This window comes from Bufo gargarizans, chromosome 6, assembly GCF_014858855.1.
Source record: "Bufo gargarizans isolate SCDJY-AF-19 chromosome 6, ASM1485885v1, whole genome shotgun sequence".
Taxonomy (NCBI): domain Eukaryota; kingdom Metazoa; phylum Chordata; class Amphibia; order Anura; family Bufonidae; genus Bufo; species Bufo gargarizans.
Genome location: NC_058085.1, coordinates 272,615,499 through 272,623,968, shown reverse-complemented (window position 1 = coordinate 272,623,968; position 8,470 = coordinate 272,615,499).

The following is an 8,470-nucleotide window of genomic DNA, read 5'->3' as shown; positions in this document are numbered from 1 at the left end:
GACTCTCAGTCCACTTATTATTTGCTCATAAAAATGAGTGTGGTAAAATGCAATGGCTCAATCCAATATATGGTGTCCTACGTGCCTAACAGATGTAACTCATAAGGTACCTTATTTTCCCCATAGATGTCACCAGGGGCGTAGCTAGAAATGACTGGGCCCCAAAGCAAAACAAAATTATGGCTTGGCTTCAGGTGTGCTGGCTGGCTTGGCTTCAGGGGTGCTGGCAGACTTGGCTGGGCAGAAGAAGTGTGGGAGACTGAGGCCTTATTTCTCCAAGCTGCTCCGGAAATAAAATATTTTTCATTATACCTCAGGTCAGACCACCAATCAGACCCCCAATGTTAATCAGACCTCAGCTAACAGCCCCAATAAGATCCCCAATGTTAATAAGACCTCAGATAACACCTCCAGCAACCCCCAGTATCCTTATAGCAGCCCCCATTAGCCTCATAGCAGCCCCCACTTGCCTCTCCACCAGCCCCCAGTGCCTCTCAATCAGCTCCCAGTGCCTCTCACTAGTGGCCCCCCAGTGCCTCTCCATCAGCCCCCAGTCAGTGCATCTCCATCAGCCCCCAGTGCACCCTCCCCGGTATTAAAATCATTGGTGGGCAGTGCCCCCCCCCCCCCATCCCCTTTATTAAAATCATTGGTGGGCAGAGTTCCCTCCCCCCCTCCCCTGTATTAAAATCATTGGTGAGCAGTGCGCCCTCCCCCCCGGTATTAAAATCATTGGTGGGCAGTGTGCCCCCCCCTTCCCCAGTATTAAAATCATTGGTGGGCAGTGCGCCCTCCCCCAACTCCCCCTCCCCAGTATTAAAATCATTGGTGGGCAGTGCGCCCTTCCCCAACCCCCCCTCCCCAGTATTAAAATCATTGGTGGGCAGTGCGCCCTCCCCAGTATTAAAATCATTGGTGGGCAGTGCGCCCTCCCCCCCTCCCCTGTATTAAAATCATTGGTGGGCAGTGCGCCCTTCCCCCTGGTATTAAAATCATTGATGGGCAGTGCGCCCTCCCCAGTATTAAAATCATTGGTGGGCAGTGCGCCCTCCCCCCTCCCCTGTATTAAAATCATTGGTGGGCAGTGCGCCCTCCCCCAACTCCCCCTCCCCAGTATTAAAATCATTGGTGAGCAGTGCGCCCTCCCCAGTATTAAAATCATTGGTGGGCAGTGTGCCCTTCCCCCTGCTATTAAAATCATTGATGGGCAGTGCGCCCTCCCCCCGGTATTAAAATCATTGGTGGGCAGTGTGCCCCCCCTTCCCCAGTATTAAAATCATTGGTGGGCAGTGCGCCCTCCCCCAACTCCCCCTCCCCAGTATTATAATCATTGGTGGGCAGTATGCCCTCCCCAGTATTAAAATCATTGGTGGGCAGTGCGCCCTCCCCAGTATTAAAATCATTGGTGGGCAGTGCACCCTCCCCCCCTCCCCAGTATTAAAATAATTGGTGGCCAGTGCGCCCTCCCCCCAGTATTAAAATCGTTGGTGGGCAGTGCACCCTCCCCCAACATTGGTGGCAGCGGCAGTTCCAATCGGAGTCCCAGCAGTGTAATGCTGGGGCTCCAATCGGTTACCATGGCAGCCAGGATGCTACTGAAGTCCTGTCTGCCATGGTCAGTCAGCAGCATACTTACATGCGCTGTGGCCGCCCGACGCTCCTTCTTGTAACTCGTCACAGGTCTGTGTGGCGCATTGCTTATGCTTATAGACCACTGGAAGGTCTGAGGGCCAGGTTAGTCTATCTGGACTGGCGACTTGGTCGGGAGCTGAGGGGAAGCAGGCACTACCAGCAGTGGCAGCGGCTGTCACGCGCAGTGGGTGTGTTGGGGCCCCTCATGGGTCTGATGGCTTTCCCCCTTCCGACCAAGTGGCTGCCAAGTCAGATAGAGGCCCGGAGACAGGTCCCAGGGACCTGACAGAGGACTTGGCAGTCTCGTCTATTCTGACCACGTCCAGTCAGGGGTTTCAGGTGGCGTTAGTGGCTGACGCCAGCCTGAACGCTCTCAGGGAGCAAGCGGCACTGCCTCCCTCGGACTCAGACCTCGAGCAGAGATGGTCTGGGACCAAGGACGGCTGTGCCGGGTCACGGTCCAGCAGGGCTCACGGGAGGAGTGGCCTAAGGACCGGCAGTTGGTAGAACTGACAGGGGACGTGGCAGTCTCATCCATTCTGACCACGTCCCGCCAGGGGTTTCAGGTGGCGTTAGGGGCTAGCGCCAGCTTGAAAGCTCTCACAGAGCATGTGGCACTGCCTCCCTTGGATTCAGACCTCCAGAGGGTGGTCTGGGACCAAGGTCGGTTGTGCCAGGAAACGGTCCAACAGGGCTCACCAGAGGCGTGGCCTACGGACCGACAATTTGTGGTATCCTATCCGTTCAGGGCGGAATTTCTGTGGGCTGCGCATGAGATTCTGGTGACCAGATACCCTGGGGCTGCTAAGACAGAGGCCTGGAGGGGAGACGTAGCCACCCCTGGGGCATCGGTCATCGAGGGTGTCATGCGCTTCCAGAAAAAGGCGCCGGCCTTGTCATGGTTGGTGCACGACAGTATGGGGGCAGATCCAGACCGTCCAGAAGAGGGGGTACGACCAGTTGGCTTTTAAGAGGACCCACCATGTGGGTCAGCAAGCGTGGATACTGGTTTCAGTACCTCAGGACAAGCTTCAGGCGGCCTGGGAGGGACCGTACCTCGCGCACCAGTAGCTCAATGCCAGGATGTACCTGGTCACCCTGGACCACGCCCGGGGAAGGCAGAAGGCGTGGAAAGCAGGTGCCCTCCCAGAATGCTGCCCCTTCCGGGAAATGTTAGCCAACACTCCCAGAAGAACGGCATCCACCAAGATGCCCTTGGGCATGGAGTATGCCCTGCCAATTCTAAGCAGAGGGTCAAGCAGCTTAAGGGTCTTGAAGTCTATGCAGCCGCGTACCTGGAGGCCATTGCCATCTTCAATCCTACAGGGGAAGATCCCTGAGAGCATCTGGCGCAGATGCTTGGGCAGATCTGCCAGGCAGGCTTGACCCTTACAACAGGAAAGTGCCAGCTGGCCATAAGCGAGGGGCCCCGGGCAGGCAGGGAAGCTTCGGAACCTGGGAGAGTGGATGCCAGCTCATTCTGGCTCACCCTCCAGGACAAGCACCAGGTGATTTCCTTCCTGGTCACCGCCGGGTACTATAGGGAGTTCGCACCCCACTATAGTAGCCTGGCGAGGCCCCTGACGGACCGCACCAGGAAAAAGCTGCCCTCCGCAGTCGATTGAACAAACTACTGCGAGACGGCCTTCCAGGTGCTGGAGGATGCCCTTTCTAGCTTCCCAGTACTAAAGGCAGGCGACTGCACACGGCCGTTTATAGTACCGACTGATGCCAGCCATTGTAGCCTCAGGGTCAGGCTCAGTCCGGGTGACTCCATGGGTCAGGAACGAATGGGAGGTGGGTACGCGGGAGCCTGGCACTCCAGCCGTACCACTTTGCCACTCACCACCAGAGAGGGTGCGGATGGGTGCACGGGGGAACACAGGAATGTGCTGCCCCCTGGCACCCTCTAAAAGGGGGAGGTGTGGGGAATATGGATTAATATTTACCGTCAGCCATGTCCTCACACCCCCATTTGCTGACAGATAGCGGAGGTAGTGAACTCCACAGTTGGGCCCTGCTTCAAAGCCCCAGCCCTGATTGTCATTTGATTCACCTCTTGGCATGTTAATCAGTGTACATGCAAAATAAGTTCCCACCCCCAGCCATCTGAGTGTCAGCTGGCAAGGAAGAAAGCCCCAGGGGTCCAGGCTTCAAGGAGGCCCCAGGTGGAGAAGGTCACACCTCAGTCAACCAGTTTGGAGCCAAGATAAATCCTGCAGGAAAAAACCCCAGCAGGAGGTATCAGCCCTTGCCCAGGATCAATGATACCTCCCAGACATGTTGGCATCTCCCTTTCATAAGGAATTATGAATCACCTGGCCATCGCAGGCGCAAACCGGATACATATTGTGCGATGTACGTGCACATGGTCTTTGTTTAATGGGCGAGGTCAGGGAAGGGAGATATCCATATCTCCCCATAGAAACCACATACCGGTACCAGGTTTGGACTCTACTTGTAGCCGGAAGCCAGGCAGGTCCGTTGGTCCCAGAACCATCTTCCGGTGACCTTCTGGTCTGGAGCTATGAACCCTAAAGGGTTTTGTGGGTTATTTGCTGCCAGCCCAGAAGAGGGGGAGTGGACCCCTCCCTGAGGCCAGGAGGGGCTGGCTACAGGTTAAAAGGCTTGTGCCAGCAAGCGGGCAGGTCTCTCTGAAGAAGGGTCACATTGTGTAATGTGTTTAGAGGGACCCAGGAACTAGCTGAGATCACGGACCTTCATGTGGACTGCAGCAAAGAACACCTCACCACCAAAAGGAACTTTCATCTACCTGGTAACTGACTTTTACACTGCTTAACCCTGTTGTACCCATATAATCTGTAACCTCAGACCACTGTATATATATTATCTGTGTATATTGTGTTAAATCTAGTGTGCCCTTATGGAGATTAAATATATAATTTAATATTGTATCTCTATCATGAATCCCCACGTCCGTGTTTTGGCCTAGTTAGAAGCTACCGCGGGTTGGTTTCTCACCCTATATAATCCCGTTTGCAGACCGGGATTTACAAACGTCGTTAACCCTTTAGGTGTTCCACAAGAATTAATGGGAAATAGACGTACAATTTAAAAATGTCACTTTTTTGGCAGATTTTAAAATTTTTATATTTGTTTCCAGTTACAAAGCAATGGTTAACAGCCAAACAAAACTTAATATTTAAAGGCCCCGATTCTGTAGTTTACAGAAACACCCCATTATGTGGTCGTAAACTGCTGTATGGGCACACAGCAGGTCGCAGAAGGAAAGGAATGCCATACGGTTTTTGAAAGGCAGATTTTGCTGAACTGGTTTTTTTACACCATGTCCCATTTGAAGCCCCCCCTGATGCACCCCTAGAGTAGAAACTCCCAAAAAGTCACCCCATTTTAGAAATTATGGGATAGGGTGGCAGTTTTGTTGGCACTAGTTTAGGGTACATATGATTTTTGGTTGCTCTATATTACACTTTGTGAGGCAAGGTAACAAGAAATAGCTTTTTTGGCACAGTTATTATTTTTTGTTATTTACAACATTCATCTGACAGGTTAGATCATGTGGTATTTTTATAGAGTAGGTTGTCACGGACGTGGTGATACCTAATATGTATACAGTTTTTTTATTTATGCAAGTTTTACACAATGATTTCATTTTTGAAACAAAAAAAATTAAAATCACGTTTTAGAGTTTCCATGTTTTTGGGCGGGAGGAGATGACGGTTTGATGGCACTATTTTGGGGTGCATATGAATTTTTGATCACTTGCCATTACACTTTTTGTGATGTAAGGTGACAAAAAATTGCTTTTTTTTACACTTTTTTTTATACAGTGCAGGCTATTACGGATGCAGCGATACCTAATCTGCATACTTTTTTATTTTATTTACTTAAGTTTTACACAACAGCTTTTTAAAACCAAAAAAATTATGTTTTAGTGTCTCCATATTCTGAGCCATATTTCTTATTTATTTTTTGGGGCGATTGTCTTAGGTAGGGGCTCATTTTTTGCAGGATGAGGAGATGGTTAGATTGGTACTATTTTGGTGGGCATATACGCCTTTTTGATCGATTACTGTTGTACTTTTTGTGATGCAAGTTGACAAAACACAAATGGTTTATTTAACAGTTTTTTTTTTTTTTTACGGTGTTCATCTGAGGGGTTAGGTCATGTGATGTTTATAGAGAGCCGGTTGATACGGACGCGGCGATACCTAATACCCAATTTTTTTTTTAACTTTATTTGGGGGAAATTAAGTTGTTTTTTTTCCAGGGGGCTGGATCTTACAGGCTCATCACCGGAAGGCAGCGCCGATGCCCAAGGCAGGCATTGCGCTGCCTTCCATGCCATCAGGTCACCACAGCCACATGGGGACCAGATGGCACCGCCGCCGCAACCTACAGCAAAAGCCGCAAACCGAAAGTCTGAATTGACGAGACACCCCCCCCGCACATTGACCCAAGGTGCCACTGGGTGGCGGTGATCGGAACTACACAGGATGTACAGGTACGCCCTGTGTCCTTAAGTACCAGGACATCAGGGCATACCTGTACACCCTGTGTCCCAAACAGGTTAAGTAAAGGAACAAGAAAGTGAAATCCAAGCAGAGTTTAAATGCAATTTGTGACAGAACACAACAATTTTACACCAAGCTGCTAGTGCTGCATCAATGGGTTACTTAAAAGTGTTTTAAAATAACTAAAATGTATTACTTGGATGGCCCCTGGGGTTCTGACCACTGGGACCTCCACCGATCACAAGAACTGGAATTCACAAGTCCCTTATGTGTATGGAGCGGTGGTGCACATGGCTTGACCACTTCTCCCATGGGACTTCTGGAAATCGCCTAATCCTCTAATTGACAGTCCTCTAGAAGTGAATGGAGTGCTGGAACACATATGTGATAGGACTCTGGGACCTCATTTCGTATAGGAAAACCCCTTTAGGTGACCTAGAGATGCAGCTAAAAGTTAGAGGCAGGCCACAGTCTTGAAGAGAATTGGTTGACCTTTTGCACCAGGCCCATGAGTTTTTAGCTATGCCCCTGCCCTGAAGGTTATCAGACGGCTCCTTTAACCACCTCCCGACCTCCTAATGCACCGATGCGTCCGGGAGGTGGTTGATTTGTTCCTCCTGGACGCATCGGCGCGTCATCTCGCGAGACTACGCCACAGCCGGCCCGCACATCGCGGGCCGGCATTTCGCAGCAGAGTATTTCGTCAGCAGCCTGCCGGCCACGATCATTGGCTGGCAGGTTGCTGATTTTTAAAAAATCAAATCAGCAGCCATTTAACCCCACATATTAGTAAATATGATGGGGTTATATGGCTGCTGTGCTCCTCTGCTCCTTCTTTTGGTCGGTTGGTTCCAGCAGAGGAGCACACATCACTGTGAGTACCCACTACACCACACTTAGCCCCCAGATCACCCCAATTAACCCTTTGATCACCCCTGTCAATCACTAGTGAAAGGAAAAAAGTGATCAGTGCAAACTGTCACTTTTTTTTTCACTGGTATTGACCGTTAGGTTTCAGTATAGTTTAGGCCCCTTGGTTAGGTAGTTTAGGGATAGATTAGCGCCCAGCCCACCGCAGTCCGTTATTCGCTGATTAGCGTATCGCTAATCAGCATTTGTACTTTTATAGTATCTGGAAGTGATCAAAACTGATCACGGTCAGATCTATAATAGTACTAGTGTCACTTTAGTTCTCCCTCCACCCAAAACGCAGTGTTTGCCCGATCAGGCCTGATCGGTCGCCCACACGTGCGTTCGCCCACGCTCGCCCCACCGCAGTGACAAAAAAATTTTTTTTTTTTGATCACTGCACATTCACTTTACACACACTGCGGCGATAAAAAAATCAGTTTTGATATTTTTTTTATCAACCGCAGCAGCCTCCGGTACTTCGCTAGCCTCCCATTTGTAAGACAGGCTTGCTTTTTTTTTTCTTGGGTAGTCTCAGGGAATACCCCTAAATTTAGTTGCCCACATGTCTAACAGGGGGTATTCCTCTGAAGAGGCCTACAGGCTTCTGACCCAGTCGGATGAGGAGTGGGAACCCTCATCTGATGAATCCAGCGGGTCAGAATACGAACCTGTAGAAAGCAGTGGCTCTCTGACCCAAAGTTCGGACGAGGAGGCTGAGGTCCCTGATAGCAGCAGGCGTACCCGGCCCCGTGTCGCTAGACCGCAGGTTGCGCAGGATCCGCTTCAAGAGCAGCAGAGTGGGGCTGGTGCTGTCGGATTACGTGGTGAGGCATACACCAGCAGCCCAGCCCTTCCTGGACCTAGTACCAGCACTGCCGTAGAACATGGTGAAGTAGCGAGCACCAGAAGCTGGTACGGTGGCACGTGCAGTAGTGACACCATCGCAGCCACCGCAAAGACGTGCCCATAGAGCCCCTAGAATCCCAGAGGTGCTGGCAAACCCTGATTGGCAGTCCCCAACTTCAGCCGCACCTGTAGTTCCCCCTTTCACCGCCTAGTCTGGAGTTCGGGTTGAGACAGCTCAGATCGGTTCGGCCCTGGGATTTTTTGAGCTGTTCTCGACTGCGGAGCTCTTAGACTTAGTTGTGGCAGAGACAAACCGGTATGCCACACAATTTATAACCGCTAACCCGGGAAGCTTTTATGCCCAGCCTTTCCGGTGGAAACCAGTCCAAGTTTCCGAAATTAAAACTTTTCTGGGCCTCCTCCTCAACATGGGCCTGACAAAAAAAGCATGAATTGCGGTCATATTGGTCCACGAACCCGATTCATCACATGCCCATGTTCTCTGCTGCTATGTCCAGGACACGATTTGAGACCATCCTGCGTTTCCTGCACTTTAGTGATAACAGCACCTCCCGTCCCAGAGG